Below are 27,134 nucleotides of genomic sequence, written 5' to 3'. Positions count from 1 at the left end.
CCCCATCCAGCTTTTGGGCCCACCCAAGCTGTTTTCAGTGTCTTCCATATGAATGGTTTGTCTTGACTCATACTGTAGACTTTCCTCAAAACTCTCAAACAAACAGCATCAAGCCTTTGCATACCTCGTACCTCTTGAGAAGTGGCCCTATGCCCAGCACTAGCAGCAGCCTGTCTCAGTTCACAGATTAGCCTCTGCTGGGAAACTCCAAGCCCAGCACAAGTAGCAGCCATCAGCAGATCTAAGCAGGGCAAAGGCAGTGGATCAGAGCAAAGCAAAAACATTGGCTGACCTTGTCCTGTACCTCCCAGGAGGCCTCAGAGCCAGCAAACCTGGTGGAGAGCCTCAGACCACAGTGAAGCACTACTCAACCAACTCCATGACCAACACAATCAAGGGGTAGACTCAGTAAGTATCTTAGTCCCACCAAAGTGAGTTCTGCTTTACGGGGTCAGCCCTACATAGAGATCCTCCACGGTAGTTGTTGCCAGTCCTCCGAGCCTATTGATGTGGGGGTAAATCCCTCCCATTGACATGTCAACAGCAATCAAGATTTGACTACAGCAGGAGGGTGTGCACAGCCCAAAGTGGGGGAGTGCACTTGGAGCGCCCAACCTGGGTGATCAGAGAAGCTGCACCACTGGGCCTTATAGGAAGACCCTTACTATATAAGGTCACTCTACCGAGACTAGAACATGAAGCAGCTCTACCTAATACATAGAAACAAACAGAGGGAGGTAGTCAAAAGAAAAGGAACAGAGAATCACATCCCAGATGAAACAAAAACAAAAACAAAAACATAACAGAACTTCAGAAAGAAATACCAGACAAAATGTAGTCAAGCAATCTACCAGGTGCAGAGTTCAAAACTGGATATAAGCTCAATGAACTTATTAGGTGATCTCGGTGAGAACTTCAACACAAAGATAGAAAGCAAAAAGTGGGGCTAAAAACAAAAAAGAACCAGTTATAAATGAGAATAATTAAAATTTACAGGGAATCAGGAAGGGAATAGAGGAAGCAGAAGATCAAATCAGAAATTTGGAAGATAAAGTAACAGAGAACACCCAATCAGAGCAACAAAAAGAACAAAAGAATTGAAAAAATGAGGATAGTTTAAGAAGACTCTGGGATAACTTTAAGTGTACCAACATTCACATCACAGGGGTGCCAGAAGGAGAAGAGAGAGAGCAAGATATTAAAAACTGATTTGAAAAAATAATGATGAAAAACTCCCGAACCTGGTAAAAGAAATAGACATACAAATCCAGGAAGAACAGGATCTCAAAGAGACCCACATCAAGAGACATCATAATTTAAAGGCCAAAGGTTAAAGACAAAGAGAAAGGAGATAAGAGAAAAGTAGTTAGTTACCTACAAGGGAGTTCCCATAAGGCTGTCAGCTGATTTCTTAACAGAAACTTTGCAGGCCAAGAAGGGATTGTTATAAAATATTTAAAGTGATGAAAAGTAAGGACCTACAATCAAGGTTACTCTCCCCAACAAAGCTATCATTTAGAAAGAAGGATAGATAAAGAGCTTCCCAGACAGAAAAAGCTAACAGAGTTAATTGCCACCATATCAATACTATAAGAAATGTTAAAAAGTTTTCTTTAAGAAAAAGAATCAGAAAAATAAAATTAAAATATGAATAATAAAATGGCAATTACTACATATCTATGATCAATGACTTTAAATACAAATAGATTAAGTGCTCCAATCAAAAACATAAGGTGGCTGAATGGATAGCAAAATAAGACCCTTATTTAAGCTGTCTACAAGAGACTAACTTCAGGTTGAAAGACACACACAGAGTGAAAGTAAAGGAATGGAAAAAATATTTCATAAAAATGAAAACTGAGAAAAAAAGCTGGGATAGCAATTCTTATTCTATACAAAATAGACTTTAAAACAAAAGCTACAACAAGAAGAAAAGAAGGACCCAGCTATTCCACTTCTGTGTATTTATCTGAAGAAACCCCCAAAACAATAAATTGAAAAAAAACCCCAACAATAACCATATACATCCATATGTGTATTGCAGCACTATATACAATGGCCAAAACACAGAAGCAACCTAAACTTCCATCAATATAGATGAATGAATAAGGAAGAAACTGTACATATATAAAAAGAAATATAAATCAGCAACAACAAAGAATGAAATCTTGTTACCTGCAACAACATGGATAGACATAGATGGTATGGTGCTGAGTGAAACAAGTCAGAGAAAGACAAATGCTGGATGGTTTCACTTATAGATGGAATCTAAAAAACAAAACAAATGAACAAGCAAACAGAAATAAACTCATAGATACAGAAAACATTTTGGCAGTTGCCTGATGGGTTGATGGGTGGGTAAAAAAGGTTGAGGGTTTGAGAAGTACATATTGGTAGTTACAGAATTGTCATGGGGATGTAAATTACAGCATAAAGAATATAGTCAACAATATTGTAATAACTATGTATGGTGTTAGATGGGTACTAGATTTATCAGGTGACCACTTTTTGAGTTATATAAATGTCTAATCATGGGGTTCTATACCTAAAACTAATATAATATTGTATATCAACAGTAATTTAAAAATAAAAAATATTTAGAAAAAAAAGTATTTGGCATACAACAATGCTTTGTATATTAATATTTATAATGAATATTACTATTCTGATTTGCTATTTTATTTACCAAGATACCTATGGTTTCCACAGGTAATCATGTAATTTTGCATCTATCTGAACTCAATTCTAATCCATTAGAAATTCCTGTTGAGTCAACATTCATGATGTATCCAGAATTCAAATGCTATTACTTTGGAAAGTAATTATAATATTGTATATCAACAGTATTTAAAAATAAAAAAAATTAGAAAAAGAAGTATTTGGCATACAACAATGCTTTGTATATTAATATTTATAATGAATATTATAATAAGCTATTATAATATCAGATGCTATTACTTTGCATTCAAAACCTTGCAGCAGCTTCCCATTTTTCTTAGAATAAATGCTGGGTCCCACCATAGCCAAGGATACCCTCCAAGGTCTTCATAGGGCCTCACTCTCCAGCCCCTCCCTTACCTCATCTCTGCTGCTCTCCCCACGTTCACCCCACTCCACCCAAACTCTCCTTTGCTTCCTTTTAAATACTCCAGGAAATGCTTTGTTCTTGAGTCTTTGCTTTGGTTCCTCCCTCTGTCTGGAATGTTCTTCCAGGAAGCATGCTGCATTGCTAAATTCCTCATTGCCTTTTTGTCAATGTCACCTATTAATACAGCAAACAGAGCATCCTTATTAAAATTGCAACTCTCCTCCCCACCCTACCCGGACGCACTTGGCACTCATGATTCCCCTACTCTTGTCTGCATTTTGTTTTAATTTTCCCACAGAACTTAACACCTTTTAACACACTGTATGACTTGCTTATAATACATGCTTATTATCATCTTCTACCTTCCATAAAAATGTAAGCTTCCTGAGGGTTGGATACCTTGTTTGGTTCACTGATTTCAAGCAATGAGAGTAGTGCTTGGTACCTGATAGATAGGTGGCAGATAAATATTGGTAGCTGAGTGAGCCAACACCAAACTGAGCATACTATTCAAGTTTCCTTTTAATAAACAAAACCTTTATTTAGCAGTTAACTATGTCATCATGGAAAATTAACTTCTAGTAAATAAGGTAAAAGATAATAGTAAATAAAGCCCAGATGATGAGGTATAAAGACAAATGATGGATTTTCATATTCAGGCAAGAGTCTACTTTTGGATAAAGGAAGGTCAATTACTTCAAGCTAATAAGGAAATCTTGCTCTCAGAAGCCCCGAGACTGTAGCACTGTTTAGATCTATACTTTAATATTTAATTTCATATATTTCCTGAAGGAAACTGATTAATAATTGCAACTAGGGAAGCATATACTTTAAAAGACTGACCCCTGCAAGCTGTTGTTTTTTGAAGATTAAAATAGTGCCTTTTTTCTTATAAAACAAGTCACTGCTGTGACATCTTTGTAACTTCACTGAGCTAAAAATAAATTGAGGCAAAATGTGAAAGATAACTAATTAGCCACATGCTTTGTGGGGTTTTTTTTTTCTGAGACAACAAAGTGGTCTGGTACACATTTGGATAATTTAAGTTGATCCTAATAAAATATTAATTTGAAATTATTATGCTTTTCATAATTCCCTTTTATTTGAACTAGTTTACTTCAACCCTCAATATATTGGCCAATCTCAAAGTCTAGCTAATATACATTTATCAAAGAAGGACCAAGGTCATGAACCCAACATTAAATGCCATCTGTACTGCGGCAGTCCCCCAACATACTCATGTGTCCACTCAGTAGCTCCAGTTTGGGAAATGTTTGGGAAATGAGCAGCTGCAGGTTATCCACAGAAAGTAAAGTCTTTTAAGGACAATAAATAACTGAAATCTGATGAAGAAGATATGTTTCAGGAGAAACACAATGCATTCTTTAATTCAGTTCTATCTTTCGTCTGCCATAAAATCCTTTTGTGTCTTTATTAGAGACTTCTTCCCTTTTCAATCTTTAAATTCTTAATGGAAACCAATAGCTCCAAACCAAGAGATTTGGAATATAGTCAAATTTCTTATAAACATATTAATATTATTAATAAAGCTGAAAATGACAAAGGACAATTAGAAAAATGGATGCTAATGTAAATTTAAATATTGTGCAGATAGTTTATGTACACTAGGGAAGACTAAATTTGTAAATTTTATTAATAAAATTGCTACAAAATATTCTTAAACTTACAATCAGATTTCCACTGTCAGAGAAAATTAACTTTTAGAATAAAAAAGATAATTGGTCATTTCCATGTTTACTAAGAGTCACTTTAAACAGATTTTAAAATTTTAAGCCAAGGATACCTAATTAGTTTCTTTCAATGTAGTAGTTTGGCTTTCATACAAACAAAATTGAACTGTCAAGAAATAACCTGAAACCCAAGAAACTAACACTAAAAATAAAAACTCTCTACCCTATTTTTAACTAGCAATTAGAAGTTTCAACACTAATAAGAAAAATTGTCTCTGGATGTGAAAGAAGAATCTGAAAAGCAAAATATAATTATTAAAGGGTAAGGAATCCTCAGCATTCCTTTACATTCTGGAAATTTCTTTCCCTGGAGCCATTGAGAAAAAAAGCCAAGGCTGAAAGGCTTTGGAGCAAATGAACTTTGACATGGCACTATAATCCGAGACCAGTGAGAGTGGAAGAGAGCAATGCGTTCAGACGTGTAGCTGTGACATTCCTGGTGAGGGCTTGCCCGACTGAGCTAGTACCAGATACAACAGACAGATATCCCAGACCTGTTTACTCTCTGGCAACAAAGACCCTGGAGGAACGTAAGCCGTTAGAGCAGATATTTGTCAAGATTGATATAGCCCTTTCCTGGTCACCTTGATAGGACAATAGTATAGAAAGATTTAGCTATTAACATTGTGTCCTCATTGCTACTTTTTCCTTTTGAAAATGTTCATGATATTAACTAATCACTATTTTCTGTAACTAATTGAAACTGCAAGCTGAGTATCCAGGCTTTCTTCTGAGAACCAAACCCCTAACTATTTAGTAATTAGAATGACATTACTAAAATTTCGCAAGGAAATCTCTCCCCCCACTATTAAGTGAGTTTAACCATGGAAACCATGCAAGTTCTCATTTGGAGGAAGGCCTGTTTAAATAATCTCTGAGTTTTTTTTTTAAATTATGCATGTCCTGTATGAAACTGAACCCTATATTATTTTATTAACCAATGTCACCCCAATAAATTAACAAAAAGAAAAAAAATGTTTATTTCATCCATATCTCCTTTTTTGTATACTTTTTCTGTTATTGTTTATCTTCTAAATTCATTGATTCATGCAAATACTTAGATTCTTATGTCCTTGAGAAGTAAATTGAATAAATCTCAACAGTATTTAGTCTCCAAATTCACATGTACTCAGCCAAAAGTAAAAAAGATAAATAAAAAATAAGATTATTCATGTCCTAACATTTCCCATGTAGGTAATTCCTCCTCAACACCTACTTTAGAATAATTATTAAAACTTCAGGATGGTAGTGATGAGATATTGCAATGATGAAAATATCATAAGAGAAAAAACATCAGTCTTAAAATTATTTGTCAGCTCTAGCCCATAGAAGTAGCTATACAGACCTTCTTTGTCTTTTTTCAAAGGAAACAGAGGAGCAGCCATTATGGTCAGCCTGAGCAGAATAAGAGAACCCCTGCTGCCTTGGTTGTTTGGGTTCACTTTGCTTGAAGCCACAAGAAATAAACCTGGCAGCGTGGTATCAGGCACACTTGGATTTAAATCCTAAATTCTGTTATTTATGATTGACCTTAAAAATACCCCTTTATTCCCATGAGTCCTGGGTTTCTCACTTGCAGCAAATATGTGATAACCACCTTGTAAATTTGCTAAGTTGGTAAGAGATAATGTATTATAAATACATAGCACTATGCCTGGTATATAACATGCATTCAGTAACTGTTGACATACCATATCTTAGAAATTGTAATAATGCCTTGCAGTTATATACCACATTTTGAAATCTTAAAATGCTTTCAAACATACTATCTCATTAATTTCTTAGAAGAAAAAAAGAAGGAAGGGAGGGAGGCAGAGATGGATGAGGTTAACAACTGTAGTCCCACAATTTAATTTAACAGTTGAGGAAACATGACCAAAATGTTGGTTGCTACCCAAGGTCACAGAGTCACAACAATGATTAGATTTGGGAAGTAATTTGGCCCAATCTGTTCTTTTAACAAATGAATAAACAAAAATTTAGAGAACTTCAAGTTAGAACCAAACTGGTTTGCATTTTTCTAGGACAGCTGTCTTCTAACTACTCCCCATTGTTTTCATACAAGTAGGGTTCCAGCTCGGACAAGGGCAGCCCCAGAGAGTGGAGTTATTCCACTGAGAGCTTGGGAAGAAATATTTACCTATTCTGTAGTAGTGCAGAGCTTCTCCCAAAATACCAAACCGTGATTGCTTTCCACACGCACACACAGACTCCATTACAGGCCCTAAGCGTTGAAAAGTTACTTTATAAAAACCCCACACACAGAAACTTTTCTACAAAATAGCAATACATTGTTACGTAAATATGGTACTCAGAACCTCTTATAACCACATCAAAATTATAATAAACTACAAAACGACCATAATATAGAATACCTGAAACGTAGCTGAACATGAGTCCTAAAACTAAGGGTATAAGGAAGCCACAATGATACAGGTAGAAGGGCCAGAGACACAGATGGGCTGGTCCCACACTGCTTTGAATTTCTCTTAAAGAGCAAGCTCCCTTGCTTAAAGACCAAGGGAGACTTAGCTCCACATCAGAACTCTCAGCCCAGGGTAGTGCTGGGAGGAGAAGCCCCACAACTTCTGGCTGTAAAAACCAGCAGAGATTGTGGCTGAATGAGACAGAGGCTTCTGGAACCCCAAATATTCCTATTAAAGGGTTCACACATGGAATTACTCAGACTCACTCATTCTGAGCTCCAGCATTGGGGCAGCAGCTTGAAAGTGACCAAGGACATACAGGGAAGAACTGAATTGTTTGCTATCAGGGTGAGAACTGGTGAGGCAGCTTTCTACAAGACATAAGTCATTGTTCCCTTGCTGAGCCCTCCCCTCACAGAGAAGGCAGGAAATGCCATATCTGAGTATCCATCAACCTGGCTATCACTGTGGGCCCTGACCTGGTGACTCCCTGAGCCCTGCCCTACCTAACTTGCAGACCCACCCATGCCTTTCCCAGTAGCTTTTCCATACAAATGACCTGTCTTGTCTCATGCTGTGGACTTTTTAAAAATCTCTCAGACAAGCACCATCTGGCCTTCTACTGCTTGCTAATTGGCCCCAGGCCTGGCACTAGAGGAAGCAAGCCTACGTTCACAGTTTGGCTTCTCCTGGACACCTGCAAGCCCAGCACAAGTAGTAGCCATCTGCATATCACTCTGTAGCTCATGCCAAATGGCCCTGGTCAGGGCACAGCTGGTGGCTTCTTGGGAGGCTCCAGAGCCAGTGTACCTGGTGGAAAGCTTCAGATCACACCAGATTACGGTCCAGTGATCTCCATGAGTGACAAACTCAAGGGGTAGACTCGGTAGGCACCAAAGCCCCACTAAAGGGAGTTCTACTCTGTGTGGTTGACTACTGAACAGCGGTTCCTCCACTGTAGTCTCAGCTGGTCCTTGCAGCTAATCAGCCTGGGGTGTCAATCCTTTCCAGGGATACCAACAGCAATCAAGGCTCAACTACAATGGGACAGTATACACGGCCCATACAGAGGGTACACCTGGAGTGCCCAGCTTGCCTGACCAGGGAGGCTGCACCACACGGCCCTACAGGACACCTACTACATAAAGCCACTCTACCAAGTCTGGGAGACATAGCAGTGCTACCTAACACACAGAAAAAAACAGGGAAGTAGCCAAAATTAGGAGACAGGTCCCAAATGAAAGAATAGGAGAAATCTCCAGAAGAAGAAATAACCAAAATGAAAGCAAGCAAACTACCAGATGTAGGGTTCAAAACAATGGTTATAAGGATGCTCAAGGAACTTAGTGAGAACTTCAACAACATAAAAAAGGAAATGAAGTGCTCAGTTTGGTAGTACATATAGTAAAATTGGAAGAATACAGAGAAGATTAGTATGGCCCCTGCCCAAGGATGAGATAAAAATTTGTGAAGTGTTCCCTATTTTTATACAACTCCAAAAAGGACGTACAGATGGCCCATATACATATAAGAAAATACTCAATGTCACTAATGATCAGAGACATGCAAATTAAAACTACAATGAGAGGTATCACTTCACAGCTGTCAAAATGACTACCATCAATAAATCTATAAACAAGTGCTGGTGAGGATGTGGAGAAAAGGGAACCTTCATGCACTGGTGGTGGGAATGCAGACTGCTGCAGCCACTGTGGAAAACAGTATGTAGCTTCCTCAAAAAATTTAAAAAGGAACTGCCGTTAGACCCTGAAGAATCCCAAAGCACCAACCAGAAAGAATATATGCACCCCTATGTTCATAACAGCATTGTTTACAATAGCCAAGATCTGGAAACAGCCCAAGTGCCCATCGGTAGATGAATGGATTAAAAAGATGTACATTTACACAATGGAATACTACACAGCTTTAAAAAAGAAGGAACTCTTACCCTTTGTGACAGCATGGATGGACCTGGAGATTATTATGCTAAGAAATATAAGACAGTCAGAAAAAGACAAATACCATATGATCTCACTCATATGTGGAATCTAATGAACAAAATAAACTGATAAACAAGGTAGGACCAGAGACATGGGATACATGGAACAGATTGACAGATCTCAGAGGGAGAGGGGAGTGGGGGACTGGAAGAGATTAGCCAAGGAAAATATATGCATATATGCATCGCCCATGGACGCAGACAACAATGTGGTGAAGGCCAGGGGAACTATGTGGAAGGGGGATACGAAGGGGGAAGCAATTGAGGACATTTGCAATAGTGTCAACTATAAAAAGGGACATGAACACCATAAAAAAACAATAAAAAATGAAGGATACACTTAATGAAAGGAAGAGTATATCAGAGGGAATCAACAGAAGAGTTGATGAAGCAGAGAATCAAATCAGTGATTTGAATTATAAGGAAGCAGAAAACACCCAATCAGAAAAAACAAAAATTAAAAAAGAATACAAAAAAATGAGGATAGTACAAAGAGCCTTTGGGATAGCTTTAAGCATACCAACATTAACATCATGGGGGTGCCAGAAGGAGAAAAGAGAGAGTAAAATATTGAAAATCTCTTTGAAAATATAATAACAGAAAACTTCCCAAACCTGGTGAGGAAAATAGAATACAAGCCCATAAAATGAAGAGAGTCCCACACAAGATGAACTCAAAGAGGCCCACACCAAGACACATCATAATTAAAACAACAAAGGGTTAAAGGCAGAAAAGAAGCAAGAGAATAAGAAGTTATTTACCTATAAGGGAGCTCCTATAATACTATCAGCTGATTTCTCAACAGAAATTTTGCAGGCCAGAATAGATTGGTATGAAATAATTCAAAATGATGAAAAGCAAAAACCTATAACCAATATTATATCATTTAGAATCAAAGGAAACATAAAGAGCTCCCCACACAAGAATAAGCTATAGTTCATCACCACTGAACCAGTATTATAAGAAATGTTAAAGGGTCTTCTTTAAGAAGAAGAAAAATAAGATAAAATTATAAGTAAAATGGCAATAAGTACATATCTATGAATAATTAGTTTAAATGCGAATGATTAAATGTTTCATCAAAAGATACTCGGTGGCTGAATGGTTAGCAAAACAAGACCTTTATGTATGTGGTCTATAAGAAACTCATTTCAGACAGGAAACACCCACAGACTGAAACTAAAGTGATGGAAAATATATTTCATGACAATGGAAACAAAACAAAACAAAACAAAAAGCTAGTGTAGCAATCAATGCATATAAGAAAAAATAGACTTTGAAACAAAGGCTCTACCAAGAGACAAAGGACCCAGCAAGTTCATTTCTCAGTATTTATCTAAGAAACCTGAACACTAAATCTAAAAGACATACATCATCTATATACTTATTGCAGCATTGTCTACATTAGCCAAGACATGGAACCAAACTGAGTGTCCATCAATAGATGAATGGATAGAAAAAACAAGTGGTGCATATACACAATGGAATATGATTCAGCCACAAAATGAAATGAAATCTTTCCATGTGTAACAAACAACATGGATGGAACCAGAGGACATTGTGCTAAGTGATGTCAGTGAGACAGAAAAAGAAAAATGCCATATAAGTTCACTTACATATGGAATCTAAAAAAGAAAAAAAAATGAAAAGGCAGAACAGAAAGAGACTCATAGGTACAGAAAACATTCTGATGGTTGCCACATGGAAGAGTAGTTGGGGGACTGGTGAAAAAGGTGAAGGGACTAAGAAGTACGAACTGGTGGTTACAGAATAGTCACAGAGATATAAAGTACAGCATAGGGAATATACTCAATAATATTGTAATAACTCTATATGATGTCAGAGGGGTGACACCATCCATAGTTATTACACTAGATTTATCACTTTGTAAGTTACATAAGTGTCTAATCATGTGGTTGTACGCCTGAAATTAAAATAATGCACATCAACTGTAACTGAAAAATTAAGAAAGAAGAACAAATTGTAGTAAGTCCTAAAATAAGGCTAGATGACCAACACAGAACTTTACTCGGATGACCTTTTGACATTTACTTTGAAGTTTTAAGTGCATTTAAAAAATAATATCTGCTTTACTGGTGCACTAATCACACCCTCAGCTGGCTGAGTGGATAATCCAGCACTCCCCACACATTCGTCTTTGCTTGCTGCACAGTGGGCAGTTGGGCTAATCAATCCTTTTCTTTCCTTAGTGTCCCTCTTTCTGCCTCTGATTTACACTTTCTGCCTCTGATTCCAAAAAAATAAGGACTCCTGCCTTTCCAAACCCCAGCCATTTCCATATTGATAAACTTGCTGCTTCACAGAAAGATGATTTTAAAAGATAATATCTTGAAGGCATAAAGTTATCTATGGTGCATGGAAATCCCATGTTTCATTGCAGTTATTACATTGTAAATTCTCAGTAGCAGGAAGGCAAATAATCTCTTGGAACTAAAAGTCTGGATTCAGTGCAGAAAAACTACATGAGAAAGGAATACAAAATTCAGTTAGATGGAGATACATTTAACAGATCATCATCCCCTTGTTTGCCTCACTCAAATATTGTAAAATAATGTAAGTAAAAACTTCCCGGACTCTTAGTCTTATACACAATATCTTACATTTAAACACAACTCAAGGATTGCTTATCTTTCTGTGGGACTGCGTGATTCACTACAATACTGTTGGCTCACTGAAATCATATCTACTTTAATTCACAGTTGTCTAAAATCACTTATGAGAAAGGACACAGTTGTCAAACCCCTACAAACCTTAGAGATCACCTTCTTTTGCAATTTTAAGATTTTAAATTAATATTAGAATAATTTTAAATTTCTATTACACAGTCTTATTTTATTCTTATATAAATTAGTACAAAAACTACATTTTTCAATTATATTTACAAGTTATTTTTAAGACATATAAGATTTTATTTTAGAGAGGGAGAAAGGGAGGGAAAAAGAAGGAGAGGGACACTAATGTGTTAGAGAAACAGCGATCAGTTGAGTCTCGTCTGCGCCCCTATAGGGGACCAAAACCACAACCTAGTCATCAAACCAGTGACCTTTCACTTTTCAGGGTGATACCCAACCAATGAGCCACAACAGTCAGGGCAACACATATATGATTCTTTACCTAAAGATCTATTTTTCATACTTACAGAAATTTTCATTTATATTGTTCATGAAGCTTCTATTTAGAACATGCGTATCCTGTTTCAAAAATCTCATTTATCTTTTCTTATAGATGCATTTTCCAATTCCGTCTTTTCGATAGCCTTAACCATGTGCATCAAAAAAATTAAGTAATTGCATAATTGAATGCTAGTGTTTTTCTCATTTCTGCATTAATTCCCTATGTCCCAGCACCTCTGCCCTTACCTTAATTAGGAGAAGGTAGTATTGCTTAGGGCAATGACTAGACCCTTGACTGCAATAAATGCAAACACATATCTTCATCTCTGTCCTCTCTGAGTGGAGATTGAAAAGAGGAAAAGGAGCTCTAGCTGATACACTGACCTTTGTCCTGTGTTTTCACTGGCCTCTTCATCTTCTTCGTCCCTTCGACCCAGTATGAAAACCGCTGGGTCACTACTGCTGATACAATGACCAGTCTGGATGACTTTACCTAGCCTTGCACTCTTGCTGCCCACATCGAGAAGTGATTTCTTGGACCAGGACACATCTCAAAGGCAGGCTTTGTCAACTGGTACTCTTGAACTCCCTTCCTTCCTTCCTTCTTTTCCTTCTTCCTTCCTTCCTCCCTTTCTCCCTCCCTCCTTTCCTTCCTTCCTCCCTATCTCAAAGCAAAATACAAAGAGATAAGTAACAGCTGTGAACTTTAAATTAGCTTTGTCGTACATCATCATCTTTTTGTATCTTTAAATAATTCTTTTTATATCTTTAAATAATTCTTTTTATACCTTTGTCAACAATATCAATTGTGTATGCCAATATATTTTTGTGTCATTCATAACTAATGTATTTTGCTTCTTACAAACTTTGTCCTCCTCCTGGCATAATCTCAGTTTATCCAATGTGTGAGGTGCACCTCCTAGTATGTGGGTGGTTGGCTTTGAAAGTTCAACTACTGCACTTCCCGCTGTTTTTCTACAGAGAACTCTGGGTGTTAAAAATGCCTCCATTTACTAAAAGAGGCTTTCTTCTGGACTGCACTCAGTACAGAGTTATTGATGGCATATGAGACAATAGAGTAAGGTCTCCTGAAAAAAACTCGGCAAAAAAAAAATACTAAGTTGATGCTGAATTTACAAACTAGATATACCTTGGATGAATTAGCAACTGAGAACGTAAACCAAGTTCCAGTGGATGAAATATAACATCTAAGGTTAATACATTCAACAAATATTACTGAGCAGCTACTACATACCAGGCACTATTATAAATGATGCAGAAACTTGAAGGAGGAGATAAAGTTTACCAAGTGGGTACCTAGGAAAAAGTGATCCAGGCAAAGGGAACAGTGAGTGGACAAGACCTTTATTTGCTCTGGGAATAAGAAAATCAGTAAGAAGACCAGTGAGGCTTGGCAGAGTGAGCAACAAGAAGAGCTGGAGGAGTCATACCAGTAGGGCAGAAAGAAAGGTAAGGAGATGTCCAAAAGAGTCCCAGAATGAGAGAAGGTCATGTAGGGCCATGTTGACGATTATAAAGACTTTAGATTTTATTCTGCATGAAACAGGAAGATATTGCACAGCTCTGAGTAAAGAAGTCACATAGTCAAACTCGGGTTTTGGTAGGATAACTCGGGCCACTAAAATGGAGCACAGGTTCAGCAGGGATTTTGAGTAAGCGGCAGGTGCAGTTGTGCAGGTGAGCAATGACAATGTCTCTGGCCAGGGTGGTAGCAACGAGAAGTGGGGGTGCTCTATGGGTATATTTCAAACATAAAGTCATGGATTACATGTGGTGTGTGTGAAGGATCTAAGAGTCAGGATAACTCTTAAGATGTTTCACCTGGAAATGGGAGGGGTGGGGTTTTTCCATCACCTGAGATCAATAACATGTAGTTGGAGGAGATTTTGTGGGAAAGATCAGAAGTTTAACTTGGGACGTAATTTGAGAAATTTACTAGATGCCCGATGACTTATACCAGAGTCTCCCTAACAGAAAAATCTCTTTTTTCCCCTTTCATGCCTCCTTTTTCTAGTTATTCTCACTCCCCATCTCCAATTAATAATTTCCAAAGAAAAATATTCTGCTTAGACCTCGTTGGTTCTGTTCATCCATGGTGCAATCTATAGCAGTGTTCAGCAGAAAAGCAGCAAATATATTGTGTAATTTGCAAAGATAAAATATATTTCGTTGTTGAACTGATTCTGATAGGCGGTGATAATATATAGCCTGTCATAGAATTATAGACTTTTAGGAATCTTGGGCAGAATCTACAGCAACCTCTTATTTTATACTTGAGGAAGCTGAAGCCCAGGGAGGATAAATGACTTTTGAAAGGTCAGTCATCTAGTTATTACAGAGCTGGAGCTGGAACCCAGGGATCCTGCAAGCTACTAGAACACATGGCCTCTCAGCGGATTTCCTGCTTTTGTCATTATTCACACGCTGCAGCATTCACTTTCTACTTATATATTTGTATTTGAACATAATTAAATCCTAGGCCTCTAGCATAGAGTCACCACTTTCCTGGCTTTGAAAAGAAATTTTTTTCTATTCCTTCTTTTTTCTAATTAAATGCCTTTGAAACCTTCTGTTAACCTTAAAATGAATAGGACCATGCACTGTAAAACGTCAAGCAGATAAATGATTTGCACCAATAAGGTGGCCTGGGATTTAAACCAGAGAAAATGTAACTTTTATCATTTAAATACATTTAAATGAGTAGAGTTGTGCTATATAAATACCATGTCATTACAATAGTTCTAAAAATTATTTATGGAGAGAGTACTGGGCTATCACAATTTAGAAAAAAATCTGAATATCAATATTTTATGGCAGCACTTTCTTTTACTATAGGTTTAATTATAATTTCATACTGAAAAGTTCAGGATCAAATGAGGACAAATGATAAAGTCTCACCCAAATAGGTAATAATGAATCACTTTAGTTATAACATTGTATAGTTATATAAAATGGAAGATTATTGGTTTGGTTATCATTTTTAGCAGTACTTTCTATACATTCTTCAGGAAGTCCTCACAGGGCTGTGATGTTTATTGGATTCATAAAGAAGGCACTAGATTTACTGGAGACTGTAAATCCTTTTCTTAAGTTCTGACAGTAGACTAATAGCCTAGACTTCTTTGAGGTAATTAAATAGCTACACAATAATCTTTCAGTAGAATTAGAACTGACTTTGGAACTTCCTTTCAACCAGGTTCTCTCATAACATGAAGCAGCCAAATAGGGACCATTGGAGAATAGAGCAAATCAGTATGTGAAATACACTTTGTTGAAGCTGTGTTTTTAAGCACTTCAGCTTTGCCTCTCTGCTTCTCAGTCTTTACTCATGGCTTTCTTCTTTTCATTCAACATGCTTAATATGCAACTCACTCACCATGTGGCTTTGCTCATTCTTCTCACCTGCCCTGAATGCCTCAGATCCCAATTCTCCACCCTCGAATCAATGGTTTTTACAAATTGTCTTTCTAAGTGTAGGAAGGTGATTTATTGAAAATTTAATGTAGGCAGATAATCTACTGAGAAATTAACTTGTTTTATTTCTAAGCTGTATTCATTAGGGGGGAAAAAGGGGGAAATTTTTCCATCTCCAAGGATACAACAAAAAATTATCCCTGAAGACTGAGCTCTGCTCTTACCAAGGAATGGGAAACAGACATTTTCTGTTTCAGAGCTAGAAAAGAAAATTTATAGGCCATCATGGGCTAAAAGCAGTTTATTAAGCAGCCCTTGGAGTCAAGGTTGAGGTCACCCATTGTACCACCTGGGTTACATAGTGATTTTCAACCTGCAGGAATAAAGGCTAATGTGCCAGTCAAAAAATAAGGACCACTTTGGAATCGTGTAGGCTCTGCCGAATCTGTGTGTGGTCACACAGACCAGCGTGGGTTCTTTAGCCACAACAAATGACCAGTATTAAAAGTCCCACCACACGCGTGTCTACAGGACAAGGGTGGATATTTGAGCTGAACTTAATTTGAATTAAGTAAAGACATATGATATTGCCTGACAAATGTTTTAACAGAATTTTACCTGCTACTTGCAATAATCGACTCATAAATAACACAAAGTAGAAAAAGGAAAACAAAAACAAAAGTGATCACATCATTTAAGTGTTTGATGAAGTAACATAAGTAAAAAGCCATTTCCATTTTTAAAAGCTGTGAATTTAAGTACTCATTGTTTTTGTGTATCTAAAATTTTAGTTTTAAGTTGAAATGTATACAATAATGACATCATATATTTTAATGAAGAGAGGATATACAAAGAAAGGATTAACAAGATGAGAAAAAAATCAAACTTCACTCTGTCCTAAATCATCTACATCAGAAAAATTGTAATTCACTCAGTCTACTTTCAAAAATAAATGTCATATACAGCCAAATAATATTGCCAGGAAGGCGTCATCTTTGTATAGATTTCAGGTAGATCTGTTAAACTTTTACAACCTTTATATCTGACAGTTTTCCAAACCTTCCAGATCAAAGCTAGAAGCCTAATGTTATGTGTAAGAACAGGGCACGTGTAATAAGATAAGGGGTAGGAGGAGATGGATTTTACAAACACTAGCGATCAGTGAGTGCCTCCTTTGTCTTGTGAAGGTCTCTCTTTCTCTTTTTTTTTAAAAAAATATCTGACCTATGCTACAGAATAGCCCCTGCTTTTGTAGTCAGTAGAAGTTTGCAATGTATTGTATCTATTGTATGCACAAAATGACAGCAGAGGAAACAAATGAAATCCTTGCCTCTAATTGGGAAGACAAAATTTACCTGCATGGAAGAGCTAAAGATCTTTGCAAGATAGCATATTCTCAAAAGTTTGCTGAATGCAGTTAGGAATTCACTGATTACAAACCTCAGGCAAGGCTTACCCCTGTAGAAGGTGAACTTGAAGATAGACTTTACAAAAGAAATTAATGAAGAGGAATTGGGTAGAGCACTTCAGGCAAGATAAATACAAGAGCATAAGGGTAGATTTAGATCCAGGGTCCATACCTGAGGGATAGTGTTGATACTGTGCTAGCAGAAACACAGGGTTCTTGCCGAGGGAACAGATAAGATAATGAAGGATAGATGAAATGAAACCTTAAATGGGAGGCACCAAGAATAAAAGTTTGAACTCAGTGCTACAAATTGTAATCATTGACTTCATCTACTACCCACCGACCATTTTAGCTTTCAATCAATCCCCTTTAGATTGATGTGTTAATATTAAAAACAAAACAAATCTGTAAGTCTCTGCTAGATTTTGCTGTGGGTGAAGAAGGATGGAGAGAAGCATGTGTAAGGTCCAGGTCCATCTGTACTTACAGACCTTCCTATCCTGTTATACACATCTTGCTAATTCCTACATAAATATTTACTCTTATGGTAGTTTCCTCCTAAGAAATCTTCTGCCTCTGTGTCACATTTTTTCCAGATTATACCATCCATCAGGTTCTAGTTTATGAGTATATCTCCTTTTCTCTAACATATGTGTCAGAATCACCTTCATCTATATTTAACTCTCAATTGTCTGCACACCAATAGTATTTTTTAAAACTCACAATTATCAAATATGATATTGAAGACAATTATATTTGCTGCCTGTTATACAATGAATTATGTCCTCCCCAAATTCATATGTTGAAGCTCAATCCCCTACCAGGCAATGAGATCGTATTTAGATATAAAGTCTTTAAAACGGTAATTAAATTTAAATAAGGTCGAGGGAGGGACCTTAACCCGTAAGACCACGGTCCTCCTGGACAACAATGTGGTGGTTGTGGGAGGGAGGGAGGTATAAGGCAAAGGGTAATTGGGGAAAATACAATAAAATTTTTAAAAAGAAGGTAAAGGGATTAGTCAAAGAACACATATGAAGGACCCATGAGCATGGACAATGGTATGGGGATTGACTATGGAAGCGAGGAGTGGGTTGGGTGGAGGGGGGCAAAGGAGCAAAGTAACTTTGGGACAGTTTTAATAGCATAAACAATAAATCATTAATATAAAAGTTAAAGGAAGAGAAGACAAGGAGACACCAGGAGTGTATGTGCACAGAGGAAAGCCCGTGTGAGGGCACGGAAAGAGCGTAGCTGTCTGCCAGCCATGGACAGCGGTCTCAGGAAAAACCAAACCTGCACTCCCCTTGCTCTTGTGAAAAAATCAGTTTCTGCTGGTTACAGCACTCAGTTCATGGCAGTTTGCTGTGACAGCCCCGTAAAACTGATGCGCAGCCCGTATTTACTGAATACCGGTCTTATCTCCCTTATTTGACTCCGATACTCTGGAAGGCAGGAATCAAATTATCTATTTTTTAAAAAGGCTATTATAATGCTTGGGATATTTTATTTGTTGCAATAATATTAGATGATTAAATGTTTGCATACAACATGAATGAGTTAATTTGAGATTTTTACAGAGGAAGGTATTCTTAGGAAGATTTAAACTGCTGCTAGGATGGAAGAGTGAAAATCACTTAAGATTCTTGTAACAAACAGGAAGAGCACATTGTAATGGATGTGATTCTGACTCGGGAGTCATAAAATCCCGACTTTGAACCCTGGCTCCTCCAATTACTAACTGTAGGTTGTTCTTCGGTTTCATTATTTTAAAAATTGGATAATAATAACAGTTAATTTTCAATATTATTAGGATTAAGATAAACTGTCAAGCATTGTTTCTAATTTCTGGTAATGCTTAATAACAGATGTTGGTCCTTTGGGCAATTTTACATAGTACCAGTAGAAAAATAATAAATTAGGAAAAGAATAAACTTGAAAAAGTGATGAGTGTACTAGGAGAGGTCTGAAAGAAGCTGGTGAGTTACAGAGGACAGAAAATAAAGAGCTTAGGAGGATACAGCAGTACTGAAAATTACAGGTTAGTCAGTCTGGAACGTTAACTTTTTAAAGCTATCTATCCACAGGGCCATGTGGATTTTCTGGCAATGCTAATTAGACTGAAAATAACAAGAAAAGAGAATTACTGGCTTCACACAAAGCTTCAGAGTAGTCTGGAGAACAAGATGCCCAAACACAATACGTATAGGGAATGAGAGTGCTGTGAAATGTTAGATCCTGAGCCACGCAGAATAAAATATGGCAAGGAGAAATGCAGCCGATAAAAGGGAGGACACAACGCAAAAGTTGTGAATTTTTTCCTGTTCCCATTTTAGGTTTCCCTTGACCTTATCAATACTGCAGCTTTTCAAAATTCCGCACTAGGTTTTACCCAGTGAGCCAAACTGGGGTCCTCTACTCTGATCAACTATGTTTTCAACTAAGTCAAAGCAACAGGATTTTGATTTTATGTTCACTTCATTTTTTCTCTATTGTCATGATATGCTACTGTAGGACCTGTGGTCATTCCAAATGTTCATCTGTGATTTAGAATTCCCATTACAATGTCTTTAGATTTTATATTTATAAAAAAAAGAGCCTAATACTTGCTATTAGTCTTCAAGTAACTCTAGTCTCAGCAGTGTAATTATAGTTTAGATGATGTTAAAGGTATATCTAGGAAAAAATACATTACTTCATGACTTTGTGAGAAATGTTAAAATTATATAATCAGTAGGAATGGCATTCCTTCTGCTCAGGAAGCATATAACATCTCAGTAGTTTTCCATTCAAGCATTACTGATATGGGGTTGGCATAAAGAATTAGGGGCCCTCCCTCAGTTCAAGGTTAACACACAAGAATCACAGAATTCATGCTCCCATTGAGACTGGTTTGTCCTTTCTCATAACTTTTCCTCCTCTAGATGAGTTATTTGATACCTAGGAGCTCCTACCTCTAAAACATAAGATTTTAAATGCTTTTTTTACTATGAGAATTTATGAAAAACAAAAATATAATCTATGTTCTCTAAGTACCAGGTATAAATTAATTATGTAAATTTGCTCAATTGATAGAGATATTTTAATTTATGAGAAAATGTCATGGAGGACTTAGAATACTATCAGTAGAAGTTCCTCAGAAATGATAATGATAAAGATTGATGAAGCTGTGGCTTCTACTGCATGAATTTCCTACTAGAAGATACATTATGCTAGTGAGTTTCAATAAAAAAGCAAGCAAGGGAGCGTCATTTGTGAGGGGCGGGGGGACGTGGAGGAGGATAAATGGCAGTGGATGCAGACCTGACTTGGGGTGGTGAGCACATAATACATTGTACAGATGATGTGTTGTGGAACTGTGTACCTGAAACCTTTAAAATTTGTTAACCAGTGTCACCACCCAAAATTTAATAAAAAAGAAATAAAAAGAATGATCAAATTTACCAGGATATTGACTTGATGTCTTCATCATTCCTTCCAAAAATATATATCTTAATACTATTCATTTGAACCTATTTGTGGATACTTATCAAAGCCAAAGAATGTTATAGTTTACATAATGTATCTCATATATAATGTGTTTCTTACGAGTTTTCTACGGAGAATTTTTAATTAAAGTTATTAAAGTAAAATGCCCCTTAAAGCATACTTGCCTATATCAAGTAAGGGCCTCCTTAGTCACGTAATCCCTTTTATGTGCGCACGCACATTTATGTAGTGACCACCTGATGCCAGAGGCCACAAGACTGTGCAAAGTAAATCTCACCGAATGGGAAATAACTAAACTATATTTTTCCCTTAGAACTGAGGCTGAAGCCATGTCCAAAGTAATCAAAACAATCTGTCAATCTTTTAAATTTAAACATTAATTATTTTAAAAAGAATAATAATAACCCATTACTTTCACTTAAATAACATTTTATCATAGAATAACTATATTAATACATATATTTTCTAAAATAAATTAGAAGAGTGGCACTGTTTTGAATTTTTGCAAATCTAACGACTGAATTCTGTATTCAATCTGTTAAGATGTGCTCTTTTGGTTGAAATAGAGGAAGACAATTCTGCCTCACAAAGATACACATTTGGAAAAGAGTGGGGCATTATAATAGCATTTTCAAGTAACTGAGTATTATTCTCTGCTACTATACCCAATCTTAAAAAGTGCATTTTCTAAAAGAGTAGCTGGCAAGATAGAATCTGCAACCATATCAATGAACTTTTCAGATTCTCTTACATTGAAATCCTTTTTTTTTTAATCTTGCACTTTGAATGGATCGTTTAGCCATGTGTAATTTTGTAACATCCTGCATTGGACATTTGTAAAATATCTATCAGTTCCCTTAGTTACACTCATTTTTCAAATGTTGACACATTTTATTATAAAATGCACATATAAAAACCACATTTGCAACATCACCACCAACCTCATCAGAAAAGTCTTTAAGTATGAGGAATGGTTATGACAGCATCATTTCATTCATTTTTGAGAAAATGTCCGCAAAACACCCACAGCTGAATACCCACAGCTGGCATGTCCGTTGTTTCTTTTAAAACATGGTATTTCATGAAAAAAGGGTCCTTGTGAGTATATGTCATTTTATCATACAAAATATGTAAATACCAAAACTCTCAAATATTGAGGTTTAATAAAATTAATAGGTCTTTACAGCTTTCCTATTAAGTGAAGTTGGCTTTTTATTTTTAAATAGTGACCTTGTGGTGATAAAGAATCTGAAAATTTGGGGCCACTGCCTTTATTTATACTAAGGCTCCATTACACATTGTTGCTTTTATAGCATCAGTGCAAATATCAAAACAGTGAAATAGCAAATAACATCTTAGGACATTATTTAGCTACTCTTACCCCATAAATTCCCTCAGATTATTTTAGAAACCCTAGGTGTCTGTGGAGCACAAACTTGAAGCTTTCTTAAGCTCTAAGCTCACATATTCAATGGCCTAGAAATCTTATAGGCATCTTAATTGATTATTGGTCATATTTCTTTCATTTCTCCCCAAACTGTTCCTATTTCACTTCCCATTTCAGAAACAATCATTATACAGTCATTCAAGTCAAATCCTGCAATGAAGGCAACTGCCTACCAGGTGTATTTTAATCTGAACTTTGAAAATAAATCATAGGAAGTCCACAACCCTGAACCCAATTCCCTGACCTATGAACAAAAGCCGATAAATAAAAACTGCCAATTTTACTACATCATTCTTTATAGTGCACCTGTTTGTTGCCAACACTGACAAAGGCTTAGAGAGAGCTGGCGTAGTCATAACCTTCAATTCTGTTTGTGTGTGTGTGTGCATTCTCCTGGAATTTTAGGTGATTTAATTTAAATTGAATAAAATTAAAAAAACATATTTATGATTTATAATTATGATCTATACTATAAATATACATTATAAAACAACATGTATATAAAATGTACATTATAATATGAAATGTAAAATAAAGTTCATACAATATATAATGCCTAATACATAAAAATGTTTTCTAAAATTTATGGTTTTTCTACAGTAACAAAATAACTTGCATATTTGAGGTAGATAATTGCACAAGAATTTTATAAGAAATACACTTTCATTAAAGTCATTAATCTTTATCAATAATTAAAAGCCATTTATATTTCAATAACTACACTTAAATACCTTTACAATATTTAATAGAGACATACCAGTTTAAGGCAGGTTTTTCTTTGAACTCATTTTTGTGTTGCAATTTATAACTGATTTAACATTTGGGTACATAGAGTAGACATGGGTGTATATTGCTTAAATCACTATTTGTCAAAATGGAACTATGATTACTACCACAACAGGGTATGGCAATGTATTTTACTTTCAGGATATGTTAAAAGGTGTTCATTTACAGGCCATGATGTGAATATAAATCTTTCCCTAAACTAAAATTTTCTAAGTAGGTGAGAGAAATAACATGGATACGTTATAAGCATTCCGAAACCCAACACACTGATTAAATATTCATAAGGTTGCTTCTAAATACGCTAATGAAATAGTCATCATACTGAAATAATCATTATCAACTTTCCACCTTTATTATCTGTTCTTGTCAGCTTCATAAAATTTAGAAAATTAAATGCAAAATATTTCCATTAGGTAACTGTTAAGTTGTAAATTTAAAAACAAATCAGAGGATATGAAAGTTCAGACCCTCTTAGTAACATTAACTTGTCCAACATTGATTATATATAATTCCTGAATTGCTAGTTGGTATTCTAAATGTACACTTTATTATAAGACACAGGAAATGTAAGAAAATTAATGCTATTATAAAAACTCTAACTTTTCATTTTATTGAGTTATGAAGGTTAAAATTTGCAATCCTAACGTTGTATTATCATGGGAGTCTGCAATTTAATAAAATAAAGTGGTTGAGAAAATGAACTATGATCACTTAATAAAAATGATGCCTGTTTTCTTAAATGAAACACTTACAGAACTTGCATTTAAAGGCAACAGATGAAAACTTTAATAATCTAGTAGTTTTTATAAACACTAATAATGTTCTTCATAAAAATGATATTATTATATAAACCTGAAAATTCTATAAAACACTATTTATGTAATGTTATATCAATTTATCAAAATAATTTTTTTTTTGGCTTACAACAGAAATTTATTCTCCCAGTTCTGGAGCCAGAAGTCTAAAATCAAGGTATTGGCAGGGCCACACTTTCTACAAAGGCTTTATGGGAATGTTCTTCCTTGCCCTTCTCCAGGTTCTAATGGCTCTTGGCATTTCTTGGAGTGTGGCAGCATAATTCCAATGAATGCCTCTGTCTTCACATTGCCGCCTTCTTCATGTGCCGCTGTGTCCAAATGTTCACCTTCTTTCTCTTATAAAGACACCAGTTATTGGGGTTAAGACCATTTTAAATTCAGGATGTTTTCCTGTTGAGATCTTTAACGAGTCATGCATCGCTTAATGACAGAGACATGTTCTGAGAAATGCTTTGTTAGGCAATTTCATCATTGTGTGAACATTACATAGTTCACTTCAACAAACCCAGATGTGATAGCCTGTTAATCCTAAGATATAAATCTGTATAACATGTTGCTGAACACTGCAGACAATATGATACAATGGTAAGAATTTGTGATTCTGAACATAGAAAAGCTACAGTAAAAATACGGTATAAAAGATAAAAAATGGTACTTTTGTAGAAGGCACTTACCATGAGGACCTTGCAAGACTGGAAGTTGCTCTGGAGGAGTGAATAATGTGAAGGCCTACAATACCTTACACTACTATAGATGTTATAAATACTGTACACTTAGTCTGTGCCAAATTAAATTTTATCTTTCTTCAGTAGTAAATTAACATTAGATTACTGTAACATTTTTACTTTTTAAACCTAAAAAGTAAAAACTTTTTAGCTTGTATAATAACACTGAGCTTAAAAAACACATTGTACATCTGTACAAAACATTTTCTTTTTTTTAAAGATTTACCTATTTATTTATTTTTTAGAGAGAGAGGGGAAGGGTAGGAGAAAGAGAGGGAGAGAAACATCAATGTGTGGTTGCCTCTCACATGCCCTCTACTGGAGACCTGGTCCACAACCCACACATGTGCCCTAACTGGGAATTGAACTGGTAACCCTTTGGTTCACAGGCTGGCACTCAATCCACTGAGCCACAACAACCAGGGTAATCATTTTCTTTCTTTTTTAAATTATATTTTGTTTATGCTATTACAGTTGTCCCAGTTATTCCCCCTTTACCCCTCTACCCAGTCCCTCACTCCTTCAGGCAATCCCCATAATGTTGTCCACGTCCATGGGTCATGCACATATGTTCTTTTGGCTACTCTGTTCCCTATGTTGTGCTTTACACCTCCACGACAATTCTCTAAGTACTAATGTGTACTTTTAAATCTCTTCACCTTTTCACTCATCCCCCTTGACTCCCCTCCCCATCTGGCAACCATCAAAATGTTCTCTGTCTTATGAATATGTTCTGTTCTGCCTCTTGCTTTATTTCGTTTTTTAGAATCAATTTTGATACATATGTATATATGTATATATTGTATACACATATATTGTATGTATATATTGCCATTTTATTATTTATATTTTTTATCTTCTTAAAGAAGAAGATATTTTAACATTTCATATAATCCTGACTCGGTGGCGATGAACTGTTTTAGATTTTTCTTATCTGGGAAGCTCTTCATCTGTCCTTCAATTCTAAATGACAGCTTTGCTGGGTAGAGAAATCTTGGTTGTAGGTCCTCACTTTTCATGACTTTGAATATTTCTTGCCAATCCCTTCCAGCCTACAAAGTTTCTTTTGAGAAATCAGCTGAAAGTCTTATGGGAGCTCCCTTGCAGGTAACTAACTTCTTTTCTCTTGCTGCTTTTAAGATTCTCCCTTTGTCTTTCACCTTTGCCATTTTAATTATGATGTGTCTTGTTGTGGGCCTGTTTGGGTTCATCGTGTTTCAAACTCTCTGTGCTTCTTGTACTTAAATATCCATTTCCTTCACCAAGTTAAGGAAGTTTTCTGTCTTTTTTTTTTTTTTTTTTCAAATAGGCTTCCAGTTTCTTGCTATCTCTCTTCTCCTTCTGGGCACCTCCATGATGTGAATGTTGTTATGCTTGAAGTTGTCCCAGAGGCCCCTTACACTCATATCATTTTTTGGATTCTTTTTCTTCTTGCTCTTCTGATTGATTGTTATTTGCTTTCTTATATTCCAAAATGCTGATTTGATTCTCAGCTTCATTCACTCTACTATTGATTCTCTGTAAATTGTTATTCAATTAGTGTACGCCTCATCTCTGACTGGATCTTTTTTATGCTGTTGAGGTCCTCACTAAGTACCTTGATCATCCTTGTAACCAGTGTTTTGAATATTGCATCTGATAGATTGTTATCTCCATTTTGTCTAGTTGTTTTTCTGGAGTTTTGTTTTATTCTTTCATTTGGGCCATGTTTCTTTGTCTCCTCCTTTTTGGCAGTCTCCCTCTGTTTGTTTCTATGTATTAGGTAGGGCTGCCTTGACCCTATTCTTGGTAGAGTGGCCTAATGTAGTAGGTGTCCTATAGAGTCCAGTGGCCCAGCCCCCTGACTACCCAAGCTGGGCACTCGAGGTGCACCCACTATGTGGACTGTGTAAATGCTCCTGGTGTAGTTGAGCCTTGATTGCTGTTGGCATGTCCAAGGTCAGCCACTGACTGTATTTTTTCTGGGGTCACACAGTATGAGCTACAGAGCAATCTGCAGATGGCTGCTACATGTGCTGGGCTTGGAGATGCCCAGGTGAGGCCAAGCTGTGAACCAAGGCTGGCAGCTGCTATTGCTGAGCCTGGGGCAACTTACTGAGAGTTTCAGGGTTAGCTGAAGCCAGATGTGGCTTATTTGAGACAGTTTAGGAAAATGTGCGGCATGAGCCAAGACAATCCATTCATATGGAAAAGCCACTGGAAATGACTTGGGTGGCCTGAAAGTTGGGTGGGGCAGGGCCTCAGGAACTGCCAGGATATGGCAAACAGTGTGAAGCAGGTTAATGGAGTCTCTGATATGCGTCCACCTGCCAGCTCTGTGGCTCTGTCAGGTGAGGGCTTGGAAAAGGAATGATGGCCTTTGCCAGCACTTCTGTCTGGAAGAAAGCTGTCCCCCGGTTCTCACCCTGATGCCAAACAATTCAGTTCCTCCCCATATGTCTCTGATGTCTTTCAATCTGCTGCCCCTGCACTCAGAGGGACTGAGTCAAAATAAGTCTGTGCACAGGCCCTATAAAGGAACTGCCTGAGACTCTAGCAGTTTCTGTCTTTCACAGCCTCAATCCATGTTGGTTTTATAGCCAGCAGTTATAGGGACTCCACTTCCTGGCATTGGAGCCTTGAGCTGGA

The 27,134-nt window shown here is 36.6% G+C and overlaps 1 protein-coding gene and 1 non-coding gene across 2 annotated transcripts in view; one reads left to right on the top strand and one right to left on the bottom strand.

Annotated features, from left to right (window-relative positions):
• Positions 1-27,134, bottom strand: part of KCND2 (potassium voltage-gated channel subfamily D member 2) — a 530,951-nt gene that overhangs the window by 405,273 nt on the left and 98,544 nt on the right. The window lies entirely within an intron of this gene.
• LOC112299952 (U6 spliceosomal RNA) lies at positions 8,646-8,752 on the top strand. Its single transcript, XR_002974329.1, has one exon. It is a non-coding gene; the product is annotated as a U6 spliceosomal RNA (small nuclear RNA).

The sequence above is a fragment of the Desmodus rotundus genome, chromosome 6 (assembly GCF_022682495.2).
Source record: "Desmodus rotundus isolate HL8 chromosome 6, HLdesRot8A.1, whole genome shotgun sequence".
NCBI lineage: Eukaryota > Metazoa > Chordata > Mammalia > Chiroptera > Phyllostomidae > Desmodus > Desmodus rotundus.
This window is presented reverse-complemented; position numbering and strand designations above follow the sequence as displayed.